Source organism: Suricata suricatta, chromosome 11, assembly GCF_006229205.1.
Source record: "Suricata suricatta isolate VVHF042 chromosome 11, meerkat_22Aug2017_6uvM2_HiC, whole genome shotgun sequence".
Lineage (NCBI taxonomy): Eukaryota > Metazoa > Chordata > Mammalia > Carnivora > Herpestidae > Suricata > Suricata suricatta.
In genome coordinates, this window is record NC_043710.1 from 15,966,030 (window position 1) to 15,984,303 (window position 18,274).

General features: G+C 36.3%; 1 protein-coding gene across 2 annotated transcripts in view; it reads right to left on the bottom strand.

Annotated features, from left to right (window-relative positions):
• The window catches only part of C11H11orf49 (chromosome 11 C11orf49 homolog), a 191,221-nt gene that overhangs the window by 157,329 nt on the left and 15,618 nt on the right, over nucleotides 1-18,274 (bottom strand). The window lies entirely within an intron of this gene.

Sequence of the window (18,274 nt, forward strand, 5' to 3'; positions counted from 1 at the left end):
ATGTACAGTTCAATAGTTTTTAGTACAAAGAGTCGTGCAGCCATCCCTACTACCTAATTTCTTCATTTCTTCAGCCCTCAAAAATAAGTACCCACTTGCAGTCAGTTCCTATGCCCTCTTCTCCCAGCCCCTGGAAACTCTTCATCTAGTTTTTGTCTCTACTGATTTGTCTAGTTTGGGCATATCCTATAAATGGAATGACACAACGCGTGGCCTTTCGTGGCTGGCTTCTTTCACTTAGCATCACGTATTTGAGGTTCATCTCTATCGTAGCTTGTGTCAATACTTCATTCTTTTCTTGCTGAATACATTTCATTCTATGGGTTTACCACCTTTTGTTTATCCATTCATCGATTGTATTCACCTTCTGGCTATTATGAACAATGTTACTACGAATATCTGTGTACAGATTTTTGCATGGACACTTTTAATTCTCATGGGCAAACACCTAGGAGGGGAAGTGCTGATCATATAGTAACTGTATGTTTTATCACCAAACTGTTTGCAAAAGTGGCTATGTCATTCTATAATCCTACCAGACATGTATGAAGGTGTAATTTCTCCACATTCTTTTTTTAAATCTTTTAAATGTGTATTTGTTTTTGGGAGAGAGAGACAGAGACAGAGACAGAGAGAGAAAGAGACAGAGACAGAGTGTGAGCAGGCAAAAAGCAGAGAGGGAGAGGAAGACACAGAATCTGAAGCAGGCTCCGGGCTCTGAGCTCTCCGCCCAGAACCCGACATGGGGCTCAAACCCACAAACCATGAGATCATGACCTGAGCTAAGGTTGGACATTTAACCGACTGAGCCACCCAGGTGCCACCTCCTCCATCTTTAAAAAATTTCTCCACATTCTTGCCAATACTTGTTATTGCCCAACTTTGTGTTTTAGCCATCTTAGTGAGTCTGAGGTAGTATATCATGGTTTTGATTTGCATTTCTTTGGCAATTAATAATATTAAGCACTTTTTCATGTGTTTATTAGCCATTTGTAGGTCTTCTCCTGAGAAGACCTTTTCAAATTCTTTCCTTATTTTTTATTTTATTTTTAAAGTTTTATTTTAATTTCAGTATAGTTAACACGTAGTGTTACATTAGTCTCAGGTATACAATATAGTAATTCTATACATTGCTCAGGGATCATTATGATAAGTGTGCTCTTTAATGCCATCACCTACCATCCATTCCCAGCCCCTCTCTCCTCCGGTAACCCTCAGTTTGTTCTCTATGGCTAAGATTCTGTTCCTTCTTCTTTTTTTCTTTTTTACCTTTGCTTGTTTATTTTGTGTCTTAAATTCCACATATGAGTGAGATCATATGGTATTGGTCTTTCTCTGACTGACTTATTTCACTTAGCACTATATTCTCTACCTCCATCCATGTTGTTGCATATGGCAAGATTTGATTCTTTTTTTATCACTGAATAATATTCCAGAGACCATGCAGATTCTTACCACAATACAGTAGTATTTTTTTAAGTTTATTTATTTATTTTAAGAGAGAGTGTGTGTGAGAGTGGGGGAAAAGGGGAGAGAGAGAGAGAGAGAGAGAGAGAGAGAGAGAGAGAGAGAGAGAATTCCAACAAGGCTCCATGCTGAGCACAGAGCCTGACGCACTGGATCCTGGCTGGATCTCATGACCTGAGCCAAAATCAAGAGTCAGGCACTCAACTGACTGAGCCACCCACGTGTCCCTACAGTACAGTACTATTAATAAAGCATTTCTAAAATAGGACTTTGATTTCTTCAGAGATGAGAAAAAAGTAAAGTAAAAGGAACTAAAGACATGTATAGATAAAAGAGTTCAAAATTAAACCAATATACCCCTTGTATTTTCTTAAGCTTTTTCCTTTCTCATTTTTCTATCCTTTTTTGTTTACTTAATATCATATTTTTCAAAATGTAATGTAGTACTTTGTTTTGACATTATAAATATTTCCTTATACAAACATTGTTGAACATAAAAATATGTCCCTAGAATTTTCAATTTTCCTTGCCCAAATCACTTTGCTATTTTCCCTATTGGAGACATACTCTCTTTGATTCTTTCCCTAGTTCCTCCAATCTCCAGTGATCTTTTTTTCTGAATTCCTATTACTTATTATATAGCACTTGATTGCATACTGACTTAGTGTGTTACACTTATGTCATGTTAGTGTCCTTGCTATACTGCAATACAATTGAAGATATTGCTTTATGTTTTTAATAATTATTTAAAACCATGCAGGTCCTTTGTCCTTGAGGAACTTACTGTCTACTGGAGGAGTAGACATACAAATTAACAATTATAATACAGTATGATAATTATTATAAAATTGTTATAAATGATCATTATTATAAAGGATAATTGTTATAATTGTTATAAAAAGTGTAAAGAGAAAGAGTTGGTTTCTGCTTTGGATAAAGAGTTTCAGAGAAGGAGGAACATTTAAGCTGAGAAAGGAGGTTAAAGAATTTACCTCTTCCACTTGAACAGGTGGAGGGAAGCTATTCAATAAAGACATATCAGCACATGCATAAAGATGAAGATTTTTAAAAAATTTCTTTTTAATTTTTTTATGTTTATTTATTATTGAGACAGAGAGAAACAGAGCATGAGTAGGGAAGGGGCAGAGAGAGAAAGAAACACAGAATCCGAAGCAGGCTCCAGGCTCCAAGCTGTCAGCACAGAGCCTGATGTAGGGCTCGAACGCACGAACAGTGAGATCATGACTTGAGCCGAAGTCGGACACTTAATCGACTCAGCCACCCAGGTGCCCCTAAAAATTTTTTTAGTTTATTTATTTTGAAAGAGACAGAGACAGTGCAAGGGGGGAGGGGCAGAGAGAGAGAGAGAGAGAGAGAGAGAGAGAGAGAGAGAGAGAATCCCAAACCGGCTCAGCACTGCCAGCACAGAGCCTGATGTGGGGCTGGAATCCATGAAGCTGAGCCACCCAAGTGCCCCTTAATTTTTTATGTTTATTTTTGAGAGAGAGAGACAGAGTGTAAGCGAGGGAGGGTCAGAGAGAAAGGGAGGCAGAATCTGAAGCAGGGTCCAGGCTCTGAGCTGTCAGCACAGAGCCTGACCCAGGGCTTGAACTCACGGACTGTGAGATCATGACCTGAGCCGAAGTCAGACACTTAACCGACTGAGCCACCCAGGCGCCCCAAGATATTTTCATATTTGCATGGCAGATCTGAAACACTAAAAATAGTTCAGTATTGCTAAGATATAAGTCTAGACACCATCATTATTACAAAAGGTCTTACAAAGAGCACAGATTTGGGGAAACCACTGAAGAATTTTGAGCAAGAAAGTGACAATCAGAATTCTATTTCTGAAAGATTACTCTGGTAGCTCTGTGAAAGAACTGGAGGGAGAAAGGTACAGATACAAGTACAGAGGAACAGATACGACTTGAGCAGTTGCTGAAATAGTCCAGGCCAGAAATAATAAAGACCTGAATTAGGGACGTTGCAATGAGAATGACAGATCAAAACAACAGAGGGATAACCAATAGAAGTTGGTCCTCGATTAACCATGAAAAGCAAAAGATGAGAGAGAATTTAAGATGATTTCTGGGTTCCTTTCTGGGGCATTTGGGAATATGATGGCTTCATGCACTAAGATCAAATATAGGAGGAAGAGTCTATATTATATCCTGTATAGATCTTTTGCAGTATTAAGCATAGTGCTGAGCATACACATAGTCGATTTATTCTGTTGAGCAACTGGCTATATTGAAAAGAAGACCACAGAGCCTTCTGCTTAACTGATCTCAATTGGCCACTCTCCTGAAGCTGGTATCAATCACCATGCATTGGCACCAGAAAAGACCTTCTGGGCAGAGGATCACTAGACCGGACTAATTTATCCAGGAAATAAAATTAAATAGGCAGTGCACATGGGAATGTGAGGGAGGTGTGTGTGTGTGTGTGCTGGGGAGGGAAGGGGGCAGTTTATAACAAAAGACATCCATATATTTATATAATGCTGTGACAGAGACGGCTGGTTATCAACACCAGCGACCTCTTCCTCCTTAGAAACATACTCCAATTTTTACCTGGAGTCATGGCCACTGGTATAACAATCATATTTTCTCAGCTAGGCTTTAGTCATGTGATTAAGCTATAAAAGCACAATACTGTGTGGGTCTTCTAGAAAGTACCTAAATGGAATTGATTCCGCTTCTGAAAGATGTCCCGTATTTATCCCAGAGGATAATAGCTTCTTTAGTCCTCATGGATCATGAAGTAAAGGATGGAATCTCTGGCTAAGATGTTGGAGCAAAAAGATGGAAACCTGAGTCCCTGATTGTACCTTGGAGCATACCATACCCGCCATGGACTGACTATCTTCAGACTTCTTTTCCACAAAGGAGAAATAACCTAACTCATTCAAACCATGTTATTTTAGGCTTTTCTGCTGTAACCAGACAAACCTGTTACCATACAGTATCTATATATTTTCTCGAAAGTATAAATGAAGGGATCAAACTATTGTACCAGTCAGAATGTTCATTGGCCTCTTCATGGATCTAGGTTAGTGCATGTTAAAATGGCACAGAGTATTTCAGACTCTTTCCTAGCATTTGGAGAGATGTGATGCTATCTTCAATGCTTACCATTGTTGTAAACAGGTAAGGTCTTAATGACTTTCATAACTTGAAAAGTAACATTTGTAACACCCCTGAAAGTTTCTAAATACTTCCACATACATTATCTCTTTGAACCTTGCAACCAGCCTAGGAGTCAGATAAGGCTGGGATTATAATCTCCATTTTACAAATGAGGAAATTGCCCAAGGTCACACAGCTTGTAAGTGGTAGGGCAAAATTTTGAACTTGAATCTCATGCGTATAAATATTTCCCACTGAATCACAGAATTAGGATAATTTTTAGAGAAATTTAGAAAGTTTAAAATGACCACAATTAATACCAAATAAGTGATATAAACATGATTATAAAATAGACCACAAATCAATGTGTTGGTATTTCACAGAACTTACATAAAACCTTCTTAAAGTTAATTTTTCCACTTACTAACTGAGGAAACATTCTGTTCAGTTTTAGAACTGATCATAGCACCATGTCCTTCTGAGATGCTGTATTTTGCAGCAAAGTGAACAAATGAAGGGCAGCGCATGGATTTAGAGGTAGCAAAGGGGAAGCAGAACTTCTTTCTAATGACAATTCTCTCTGGACAATCTAAGTCAGATTCTACCCAGTTCCACCTGTTGCTTCTGCAACTGGTATAAGATGCTTCTACAACTGCTTCCTGAAATTGATCTTCAGAAAATTTATGTGGCTCATGAAGGAAAAGCAAACTGACCTTCAGTCCAGCGCTTAAAAAAGGGAATTGATCCCATCCCTGCAATGCCATGCATCCAGGTTCAACAGCACAAATAAGGGGTTTTCATGATAATCTCTGTTCTATAGATGACTCCTTGGGGTATTATGCAAGGTGTTTAACCTTTCAACTTAATGCCATCATTAGATTATGGGGGAGAAGGATACTTTACTCCCAGAGCTATGTGGAAGTCTGATTAAGCAAAAGTAAAAATTTTGCTTGTATGATGTTTAATATAAACAGATATGGAGAATGAAAGTTACTACATTCTTGGGGCACCTATGTGGCTCAGCTGGTAAAGCATCCAACGTGGGTTCAGGTCATGATCTCACGACTGGTGAGTTCAAGCCCCACATCAGGCTGTGTGCTGATGTCGTGGAGTGTTCTTGGAATTCTCTCTCTCCCTGTCCTTCCCCCAATCTTACTCTCTCTCAATCAAAATAAATAAATAAACATTTTTTTAAAAGTTACTACATTCTCTTCCTTTTCTCTATCTTTACTTTGTCTTTCCAAAACAAAATGACCCAGTAGAAAGCCTCATTAATGGAAACAGTTTAAGGAAAATGAGAAGCTGAGAACAATCTGAATGAATCTAGAGGGAGAAGGAAAAGAAGTAAAAGAAACTCTACTTTCAACTTCATTCTCTTGAGATTATAAAAACATGAAGCTGATAGCAATCTTATTAGATCATCTAATTTAACACTTTTTTAAATTAGAAGATCAATATGTTACTGCATTTTGAAACATTTAAAACATAAATTCAGAATTCCCTTATCTTAAATGCAAGGATTTACGCAGCTCCGTGGTCCATCCTTATCAGTGTGTACACGCAGGTTTGTTTTAGAGTTCCGTCTTTCCCAAAAAACTCATTTCGTATACTTTTTCACATACACATAAAGTCTTCTTGGGAATTATTTAGAGATATTATATTCCACTGTTATTAATCTACTTCAGTTTGCTTCTGGATTATTTCCAGTTTTTTCTTAAAGATAATATAGCTATAAATATTCTTATACAAACAATTTCTTTTTCCTTTTGAGTTACTTCCTTAGGATATATTCCCCGAAGTAGGGCTTTAAGATCAAAAGATATGCTCATTTTTATAGCTTTTGTTTTGTTTTGTCAAATTGCTCTCCAGAAAGACTTTATCCCCTTTAAGAAATGGAGACTGATTTCTTTGCAGACATTTCAATGGAAAGCTTTAAGCTTTAACTCAAAAGGGTCTTAATTTTCAAAGCTTAAATTATTGGTGAAACTGAATACATAGTTAGGTTATCTTTCCTTTTATACAGACTTTTAGAATTTAATTGTAAAAGCAACACACAAATATAATTAGAATGCAGAAGGGTAAGAAGTAAACAGTAACGCTTCCTAATTTGTAAGTACGCTCTTAATTCAATCTCCTAGGTATTCACTGTTAACAGACTGTTACACATCCTTCCAGAACTTTTTCTGTATGTGACCATACGTATATTTGCAAATGTTCAAAACATGATTTTTCTACAGAAATGTAATCACACTGTACTCTGTAATTATTTTTTCACTTTAAACTTCATATACATCTTTCTGTGTTAATGAATGTAAATCATTTTTTAAATGGCTACATTGGAATATCTATTATATTTATTTTATCTACTAATTTATTAATTATTCTCTTACTGATGGGCATGCAGACGGACTCTAATTTTTCACTCTTACAAAGAACAGTGCACATGAACAAACATCTAAATAATTTCCTTATGTCCTGAAGGGACTTAAGTTACTGTAACATAAGTTTGTACTATTATTTCCTTTACATGTCATATATTAACTTTTAGTTCTCATAATCATTGTGATTTTCCCTATCTTGTTACTTCCATTTTATCTTTGTTATTTGTCCTACAGAAATTTAAAAAACAAATTCTATCTACATATCCATCTGCTCTCAAATATCTAGCATTGGTTTATGTCATAAAAATATCTTGGGTAAGTATACTTGATTATTTTCTCCGGGATATACAAGTATTTTAACATTTTAGTTCAACTAAGGGTGCCTGGGTGGCTCAGTCACTTACGTGTCCAATTCTTGATTTTGGCTCAGGTCATAATCTCACAGTTCCTGAGCTACAGCACTGAGCCTGTTTGGGATTCTCTCTCTCCCTCTGTCTGTTTATCTCCTTAAAATAAATAAATAAACTTTAAAAAAACATTTTGGGGGCACCTCATGGTTTATGGGCCCGAGCCCTGCATCGGCTTCTGTGCTGACAGTACAAAGCCCGCTTGGAATTCTCTCTCTCTCCCTCTCTCTCTGCCCCTCTCCCACTCACGCTGTCTCTCTCTCCACATAAATAAACTTTGAAAATAAAATAAAGATAAAAATTAAAAAACAAAACATTTAAATTCAACCAGAATTCACTATACCATAAGGTAGGAGGTGTGAATCTAAATTTATTCCCTCTATGGTCCTTCTAATTATCTCAACTAAGAAAAATTTCACATTATTTGCTACACTTAGTTCGTCACAAATTACACAGATATGTACTTTGGCATCTATTTCTGGGGCCTCAATTCTGTTTCACTTTCTTTTTTTATGGTTATTTACTTTGAGAGACAGTGAGAGCAGGAGAGGAGGAGAGGGGGAGAGAGGGAGAGAGAGAGAGAGAGAGAGAGAGAGAGAGAGAGAGAGAGAGAGAGAGGGAGAATTCCAAGCAGGCTCCACACTGTCAGTGTAGAACATGATGCGGGGTTGAAACTCACAAACTGTGAGATCATGACCTGAGCTGAAATCAACAGTTGGATGCTTAACCAACTGAGCTAACCAGGCGCCCCTACGTTTCTTTTTTAAGATACAAACTAAAATAATTTTTAAAATCTTTCTAATTAAGTATGACAATACACATGAAAGAGTGACTTTGCACTTGTAATGAGCAACCTGGATGGCTCCCGAGAGCCTCCTTCTAGCTGTACCCCCCAACCCCGGATAAATACATAGATCAGTTTTTCCTGTTTTTGAGAGATACATAAAATCATACAGTGTGCGTTGTGCACTGGCTTCTCTCATTCAATATTATGTTTGTAAGCTTCATCCATAGAGTTGTGGGCAGTTCATTAATTCTTGTTGCAGCATAATAGCCCACTGTTGACTATACCACAATTTATTTATCAGTTTCCTTGTTGACAGTATTTTTCAAGTTTCCAGTTTGGGCCTACTATGAATGATGTCACTGTAAGTGTTCTAGTATGAGTATTTAGGAAACATATGTCTACATTTCAGTTGGTTCTGTGCCTGGGAGTAAATGATTGAGTCATAGGGTATGAGTATATTCAGCTTTAGTATAGATTGCCAGTTTTCCAAAAGATACCCATTTACACTCCCACAAGCAGTACATAAGAAAAAACCTTGACCATTTATACTTGGTGGCCCTATATTCATCTTATAAAAAAATTCAGGTCTTAGTATCCATTACCATAAAAAATAACTGTGGTTTGGTGTACCTGGCTGGCTCAGTCAGTAAAGCATGCAACTCTTCATCTCAGGATTGTGAGTTCAAGCCCTAAGATAGGCATAGAGCTTACTTAAAAAAAAATAGGGGCGCCTGGTTGGCTCAGTCACTTAACCATCTGACTCTTGATTTCAGCTCAGGTCATGATCTCACAGTTTGTTGAGTTTGAGCCCCATGTTAGGCTCTGAACTAACAGTGCAGAGCCTGCTTGGGATTCTCTCTCTCTCCTTCTCTCTCTGCCCCTCCCCCATTGATGCTCTCTTGCTCTCTCTCAAAATAAACCTAAAAAAATTAATAGTGGTTCTAGGAGGCATCTTTGTTTCACTCTTGTTTTTTGATAAACATAAGCCTAATTTTCTTATAGTTTTAAACAAATACTTTAACAGAAGTTAGAAATATTCTATTTTTAGTTGTTCGGAAGTTTATCAAGGTTAGAAATTTCAAATAATTAGATAACTAATTTTATCAGATAAATATTAATATCTATTAACATGCTCCTAGGGGTATATCCAGTTATCATAGTTAATAAATATTTTTAAAAAAATTTTTTTGAGAGAGAGCATGAATGGGGAGAGGAATGGGGGAGGGAGGGAGAGAGAGAGGGAGAGGGAGAGGGAGAGGGAGAGGGAGAGAGAGAGAGAGAGAGAGAGAGAGAGAGAGAGAGAATCCTAAGCAAGCTCCACGCTCAATGCAGAGCCTGACACAGGGCTTGATTCCATGACCCCAGGATCATGACCTGGGCCAAAACCAAGAGTTGGATGTTCAATTGACTGAGTCACCCAGGTGCCCCTATACTTAATAAATAAATATTTTAGAAAGAAGACTAGTATTGCATTTCTGTCTCACTATTTGCTAGAAATTTATCAAGGATCTTTCACACTTTTGTTTATATCTTAAAATAGTATATAATAATCTTTTAGGATTATTTTTGTCAGGATTGAGGATGATTCAATATACTATTACTCCTTTAATTTAACTGAAAAAATAATATTAGCTAATATTTATGGAGTTCTTTCTATGTGCCAGGAACAGTTCTAAGAGTTTTATTCATTTAATCTTCATAGTAGTCTTATTACTATTCATTTCACAAATTGGGAAACTGAGAATAGACAGGACAAGTAATTTGCCCAAGCCCCCATAGCTATTAAGAAATATCAAATCATTAAAACAATTTTGAACAAGAACAACAAAATTGGAGGACTTATGCTACCTGATTTCAAGACTTGTGATAAAAATAGTAATTAAGACTGTGGTATTAGCATAAAGCTAAATATATCTAGTGATAAAATAGAAGAATCTACAAATCTATACATATAAATATGACCAATTCATTTCTGACAAAGAAGATGAGGTAATTCAACAGAGAAAAGATACTCTTTTCAATAAATAGTACTGGAACAATTGGATATTTATAGGCAAAAAAAAGAAAAAGAAAGAAAAGAAAAGAAACTTGACTGTTACTTCATGCCATTAAAAAAAAATCAACTCTAAAGGGCCACAGACCTAAATACAGGAGGTAAAACTAACTTCTAGAAGAAAACACAGGTGACAATCTTAGTGACCTTTGGTTAGGCAAAACATATCCTAAATAATGCATAAAAAGCATAAAGCTATTAAAGAAAAAATTATAAATTTGACTATCAAAATTTAAAATGCTCACTGTTCAAAAGACACAAACACAAGGCAGAGACTGGGAGAAAATAACTGAAAATCATTAAGCTAATCTAAGATGTCAGGGTTCCTTTCTTCCTTCCTTCCTTCTTCCCTTCCTTCCTTCTTCCCTTCCTTCCTTCTTTCCTTCCTTCCTTCCTTTCTTATAGGCTCCAAACCCATCATGGAGCTTGAACTCACAACCCTGAAATCAAAAGTCAAACGCTCTCCTGAATGAGCCAGCCAGGTGATCTAATAACACATCTTCTTTATTTATCAATCGATAGACACTTGGGATGCTTCCATATCTTGGCTATTTTAAATAATGCTGCTATCAATATGGGGAAGATTCTATTTAAAAACACGATGATGGAGCACCTGGGTGGCTCAGTCAGTTAAGCATCTGATTTCGTCTCAGGTCATGATCTCACAGTTCGTGGGTTCAAGCCCCACATCAGACTCTGTGCTGACAGCTAGCTCAGAGCCTGGTGCCTGTCTTCAGATTCTGTGTCTCCCTCTCTCTCTGACCCTCCCCTGCTCGTGCTGTCTCTCTCTCTCTCTCTCTCAAAAATAAATAAAAACATTAAATAAATAAATAAGCATTAAAAAAACTAAAACGAACAACATGAGACATCACTATACACCATCTAGAATGACTAGCTTGTAGAGCAGCAGTAATTCTCATCCACTGCTGTTGGGAGGTAAAAATGGTTCAGTCACTTTGAAAAACACTTTGGCAGTTTCTTATAAATTTTAAGATATATTTACTGCATGACCCAGCCATTCAACTCCTTTGGTATTTGCCCAAGAAAAAGGAAAACATAAATCTGTACAAAGGTTTGTACACAAATGTTCATGACAGGCTTACTCATAATAGCCCACAACTGGAAACAATCCAAATGTCTCTCAACTGGTAAATGGATAAAATTGTGGAGCACTCATATAATATAATAATATCCAGCAACAGAAACAAATTATTGCACAAACATACATATGCAGCAATATGGATAAATCGCAAAAGCATTATAAGGGAAAGAAGCCAACACTAAAGACTTCTTGACGTATGATTTCATTTATAACACAAAACTATAGAGACGGAAAGCACATCAGTAGTTGCCAGGGAGCTAGGGGGCAGGTCTGGCTCTCTAGGAATGTATATTAGTCAGAGTTCTCCAGAGAAACAGAACAAAAATGATATCTGTGTGTATATGTATGTATAGATGTATGGGCAGGGAGGGGAAGAGATTTGAGAGAAGGAGATTTTGAAGGAAAGAGATTTATTATGAGAAGACCCAGGAAAGCTAGTGGCATAGTTTCAGTCCGAGTCCAAAAGCCCAAAGACCAGCTCCACTGACAGCGCTGGTCCAAGGGCAGCAGAAGACTGGTGTTCTAGCTCAGCAGCCAGGCTGAGAATTTTCCAAATCTTTAAGCTCTGCTTCCTTTTTACTTAACAATTCTATCTTCAGTTCATTTCTCTCCTCTCCCATTTGACTATAAGCATTCTGGAAGAATCAGACCACTCCTTCAAAACTTTGCTTAGAACTCTCTTCAGTTAAATATCCAATTTCATCACTCCTAAGTTCCACTTTCTACAAAACACTAAAGTGTGAACACAATTCAGCCAAATCCTTGGCCACTTTTAAGGGTTCCCTCGCCTCCAGTTTCCAAAACATATTTCTCATTTTTATCTGAGACTTCGTCAGCATTACCTTTTACCATTCATATTTCTGTCCATATTTCCTATTTACTATCCAACATTCTGTTCACGACTATGCATTCTCTAAGAAGATAGAGGCTCTCTCATCAGGGCTCTTTCTTCCTGGACCCTCACCAGAACTGCCTTAAACAGTTCCTTCACAGCAGTGTTGGCTTTCCCTAGCACGCAGCTCAAAACTCTCCCAGCCCATACGCACTACCTAGTTCAAAAGCCACTGCCACGTTGTTAGGTATTTGTTATAGGAGCACCCAACTCCTTGGTACTAATTCTGTCTTAATCAGTTTGAGCTGCTATAAAAAACATCACAGACTGGGTGCTTAAACAACAAGCATTTATTTTTCACAACTCTGAGGCTGGGAAGCGGAATTCAAGATACTGACTGATCTGTTATCTGCTGAGGACCCTCCTCCTGGTTTGTAGATGGCCCCCTTCATGCTATATCCTCACATGGTAAAAACAACAACAACAACAACAACAACAAAAAGATCAACTCTCTTATGTCTCTTATAATCTCATGATGAGGGCTCCATCCCCATGACCTAATTACCTCACAAAGGCCCCACCTCCAAATATCACCACATTGGGGACAAGGGTTTCAACATACGAATTTGGGGGGCAACACAAACATTTAATCTATAGCGGAGCATAAGGAAACCTTCTCAGGTGATGAAACTGTTCTATATCATGATTGGGGTAGTGATTACATGGCTATATACATTTATTGAAGCTCGTTAAATTTTATCCTTAAAACTGGTCATTTTTATTGCATATAAATTACGCATCAATAAAGGTGACAGAAAATAAAGGTGACACAGTTTTTTTCTGGGTTAATAACAAACTTTTGTTTGTTACAAGCAAAGTTTGTAACTTATGAATTATTTATTTCTGAAAGTTCAGACAAAATCACTAGTAAATTTGTTGGCTTATTTCTACTTTTATTATTTAGTTGTATTTTCTATTTTCTTTGCTTTGTTACTTTGCTCCTTTTCTAAATCTTTAGATATAGGCTTAATTATATTTTTTATTAATTTAGATATCTATAGCAATAATATTTCTTCTAACTATTGCTTTCATAAATGCCTATAGATTTTAATTGTGTCAGGGTTAAAAATTAGTTTGGTATTTTTCTAATTTATTATCTGACTCAATTACAAAAAAAGTAACTTTTATTTTTGTATTTATTTTTTTAAGTTTATTTATTTATTTCAAGGGAGAAAGAGAGCAAGCAGGGGAGAAAAAGAGGGAGAGAATCCCAAGTAGACTCCATGTTGTCAGCACAAAGCCCTATTTAGGGCTCAATCCAACAACCTGTGAGATCATGACCTGAGGTGAAATCAAGAGTTGAATGTTTAATCAACTGAGCCACTCAGGTGCCCCAGTAAAGTAATATTTAAAATATCCTTATGGTTATGGGTGCCTGGCTGGCTTAGCCAGTGGAATGTATGACTCTTGATCTTGTTTTGAGTTTGAACCCCATGTTGGGTGTAGAGATTACTTAAAAATAAAATCTATTAAAAATAAATGAAATATCCTTATGGTTACTTTTAAATTATACTTTCATTATCTCTAATTTTATTGCACTATAGTTTAAGAATATAGTATATATAATTTCTGCCTTTTATTTACCAAAAACATCTTTGTATTTTGCCTATATAAACATTTGCAAAAGATAGATACTTTTAATTTCCAAAATTTCCCATTTTGTCCTTTTCTTAAATGTTTTCATTGTATCTTATTGCTTGTAATGTTAAAATTTATCAAAAAGGGATACTAATCTTTTTCATAGCTTAGTTAATTTAGTTAAGACAAATAAAATAATATACCTGAGCATATTTCACAAACAATAAAGTACTATACAAGTATTTATGTTTTGGTAATAGTCTAATCTATTTAAATGTAACATAATACCTGTTTAGTTTAAGACTATGCTTCATTCACCTACTCACTCATTCAAACATTATATTGAACATCTAGTTAACGCTAGGCACTGGGAAAATGAAAACAATTTAAAATCCTATTCTTTGTATTTAAAGAAACAAGCAAACTGGTAATTACAATACAGCATAGTGAAAACTATAGCAAAAGATGTATGTATAAAATGAAAACCTAGTCAAAACAGAAAAGACCAAAAAAGACTATTTAAAAGAGGACACAGCTGAGCTGAACCCTGAACAAGTAGAAACTCACCCTGATAGTCACCTGGAATCTCAAGGGACTCTGACCACCAAAACAATCTTTAAAAAGAACAAAGCTGAAGGACTCATTATTCCTGATTTCAAAACCCATTACAAAGTTATAGTAATCAAAACTATGTGGTACTGGCCTTAAGACAAAAACAAAAAAAGAAAGAAAAAAAAAGACAATGGGATAGAATACAGAACCAAATATATGCCCTCATATGTATGGTCAAATAATTTTTGACAAGGTTGCCAAGACTCAGAATAGGGAAAAGGACAGTCTTTTCAACAAATGGTGCTGGGAAAACTAGAAATCCACATATAAAAGAATGAATTTGGACCCCTGCCTCAAAACATACACAAAAATTAACTCAAGGGGCGCCTGGGTGGTAAGTTGGTTAAGTGTTCTACTCTTGGTCTTGGCTCTGGTCATGATCTCATAGCTCCTAAGTTCAAGCCCCACTCCCACCCTTTGGGCTGAGAGCCTTCTTGGGATTCTGTCTCTCCCTCCTCTCTGGCCTTACCTACTCTTACACTCTCTCAAAATACAAACAACAACAAGAAAAACAAAAAGATTCTTTCTCTTTCTGTCCTTTTCCCCCGCTTGCATGCTCTATTTAAAAAAAGAAAAGAAAAGAAAAATGACAACCCAATTAAAATTAGGCAAAAAATTCGAGTAGACATTTCCCCAAGAAAACATACCAATCGCCAATAAACACATGAACAGATGCTAAACATCATCAGTCATCAGAGAAATGCAAACCAAACTCTGAGTGAAATACTACTTCCCATTTGCCAAGGACTCTAATCAAAAGAGACAAATAATAACAAGTGTTGGAAATGACACAGAGAAATTGGAGCCTTCATACATTACTGGTTGGTAAAATGGAGCAGCCACTTTGAAAAACAGTTTGGCAGTTCTTCAAAAAGTTAAACACAGAGGGGCGCCTGGGTGGCTCAGTCAGTTAAGCCTCTGACGCTTGGTTTTGGCTCAGGTCATGGTCTCTGCACTGAGAGGCAGCACTAACAGCATAGAGCCTGCTTGGGATTCTCTCTCCCTCTCTCTCTCCGCCCCTTCCCCACTTGTGCTTGCTTGCTCGCTCGCTCTCTCTCTCTCTCTCTCTCTCAAAATGAATAAATTTAAAAAAAAAAAGATTACGAAAGAAAAAGTTAAGCACAGAGGTCACAACAATTCACTCCCAAGTATATATTTAAAAAAAGTGTTCAAACAAATACTTCTACATAGTTGTTCATAGTGGTATTATTCACAATGTCCAAAAAGCAGAAACAAATGTCCATCAACTAATGAATGAATAAACTAAATGGGGTATATCCAAACAGCCAAATATTATTCAGTCACGAAAAGGAATCAAGTACTGATACATACTACAACATGGATGAACCATGAAAACATGCTAAGAGAAAGAAGCTAGACACAAAAAACCATATACCATAGGATTCTGTTTACATGAGGAGTCCAGAATAGACAAATCCATAGACACAGAAAGAAGATTAGGGCTCTCTAGGGTTTGGGGGTTCGGGGAAATGGAAAGTAACTGCTAATTGGTACAGGGATTCTTTTTGGGATAACAAAAATTTCCTGCAGTTAGATCATGGTGGTGGTTGCACAATCTTGTGAACAGACTAAAAAACACTGAATTGCATACTTTAAAAGAGTGAATTTTATGGTATGTCAATAATCTCTCAATAAAAAGAAACACAGACTCATAAAAACAAAGAGTTGAAGACAAGAGCAGATAAGAAATACTAAGAAAATTTTAGAAGATGAAAATCAGGCAAATGCTAACTAGAGTAGTAGATGAAAGGAAGCTAAAAATTAAATGGTTGTATTAAGGAAAGGTGACAAGAAGCAAGCCCACCTCTTAGATAATACCAGAAAGGTTCAGAAACTACAGGTACAAGTACCTGCGAAGACATGCATGTCAGTACAGGTGTTAGAGTTACGGACTGAATGTTTGCATCCCCCAAACTCATTTGTTGAAATGTGGCTGTAGCTGGAGTAAGGAGTATTATAGTTAAAAGAGGTCAGAAGGGTGGGACCCTGATCCAATAGGATCTGTGTCCTTTGGAGAAACAATACTAGAAAGCTCCTCTCTACACATATGTATCTGACAAAGCCACATCAGTATATAGCAAGAAGTACACAGCAAAAAGAGTCACCACCAAAAACCAAATCCTGGTGGACCTTATCTTATACTTTGTAGCCTCCAGGACTGTGAGAAAGTAAATTCCTGGTGGCTAAGTCATGTAGCCTGTGACCTTCTGTTTTGGCAGCCAGAGATAACTAATATAATTGGGTTAAAACTGTACATAAGAAGCAGTTATATTTCTAGAACCTATCCCGAGCCTTGTGTAGCAAAGTTACTACCTTTCCTCCATGAAGGTATAACATTAAAGGTTTATTCTCCATTGGGAGGCTGAATCATTAGCACTTGAACATAGGGACACCAAGAATAGTTGAAGGTAGAGGTGCCTTACTAAAACTAGATGACTGCATTAAAGTCTGCACATTAATCTGTCAAACCCTCCCCTGTTTAGCACCTGAACTGAAATCCAAGAAGCTCCAAAATCCCAAGGAAGACTTCCTACATTAAAAGCACATTAAAAAAAAACAAATAAAAAAATAAATTCAGGAGAAAAATTTTAAATGCAGGAGACATAGACACAAAACAAAAGGGGGAAAAAAGATAAAATCTTTCTGAATTCAGAAAACAAAAAACAAGTAAAGAAATTTAAAATATAACAGTAGATATTTTTAGAATTCAACAGGATTGGAAAGGTCAAAAATATTCACAGTAAATACAACAACCAAAAAAATATGGAAGAGAGAAAGGTAAGAAAATTAGAGCATGAAGCCAAAAGGTCCAATGCCTGAGTTACAACAGTTCCAGAGACAAGTATGAGAAACTATCAAACACATAATTCAGTAAAACTTCTCTAAACTGAAAGATACCAATTTCTACACTGAAAGGATCTCAAGACATTGAATGAAAAGATCTACACCAATAGATATCTTTATGAAATATCACAAATTGAAATGGCCTTAAATTTCTCTACAGCAATATAAACAGCTAAAAAAAAAAAAGGAGAAATGCCTTAAAAATTCTAAGGGAAAATTATCTCCAACATAGAATTTTATATCTACACAAACTATCCATCAAATGTAAGGATAGTATAAAGACATTTTCATAGACACAATATCCCCTAAATCTTATTTTGTATGTACCTTTTCTCAGAAAGCTACTGGAGGATGCCACCTAACCAAAAGAAGGAGTATATAAGGAAAAAGGTAAACACAGGCTTTAGGAAATATAAACTATAACTTGAGAGAGACAAGTAATATACATGATAAAGATAGAAGATTTAGAGAGCAACCAGGCCAGCCTGGAGTAGGAGGACTACGTAGGTGAAGAAGTGTTCCAGGACAGTTCTCCTAAAGAAAATAGACTGAAACTTGGAGAACACCTGATGTTCTGCATCAACTGAGAGAACACTAATCTTTTGGTTGGAGTTTAGGGATAAATTAGAGACAAATTTATACAAAACCAACCAAATAAAAGACAAGAAAATTATTAACTCCAGGAAAAAGAAAAAAAGCCTATATAAAAAAGGTCAATGTAATCATAGCATACTATCTAATATACACATACCATTTCCATAGTCAGTATAAACACTGAATATTGTCTTAACCAAAAATCATAATTTTACTAGAAGGCTAGGAGAAAAGGAAGTTTTAGGGGGTATATAAAAGCACTGAATCCATCACAGGAAGTCATTAGATCATATCTAAAACTGAAAAATCAAGAACAGCTTAAACATGCTATTTCAAAATATGCAGCAAAAAAAGCAAAAGAAATGTTGAAAAAATTTTTTAAATTTTTGAGGAATGGGATTTAGA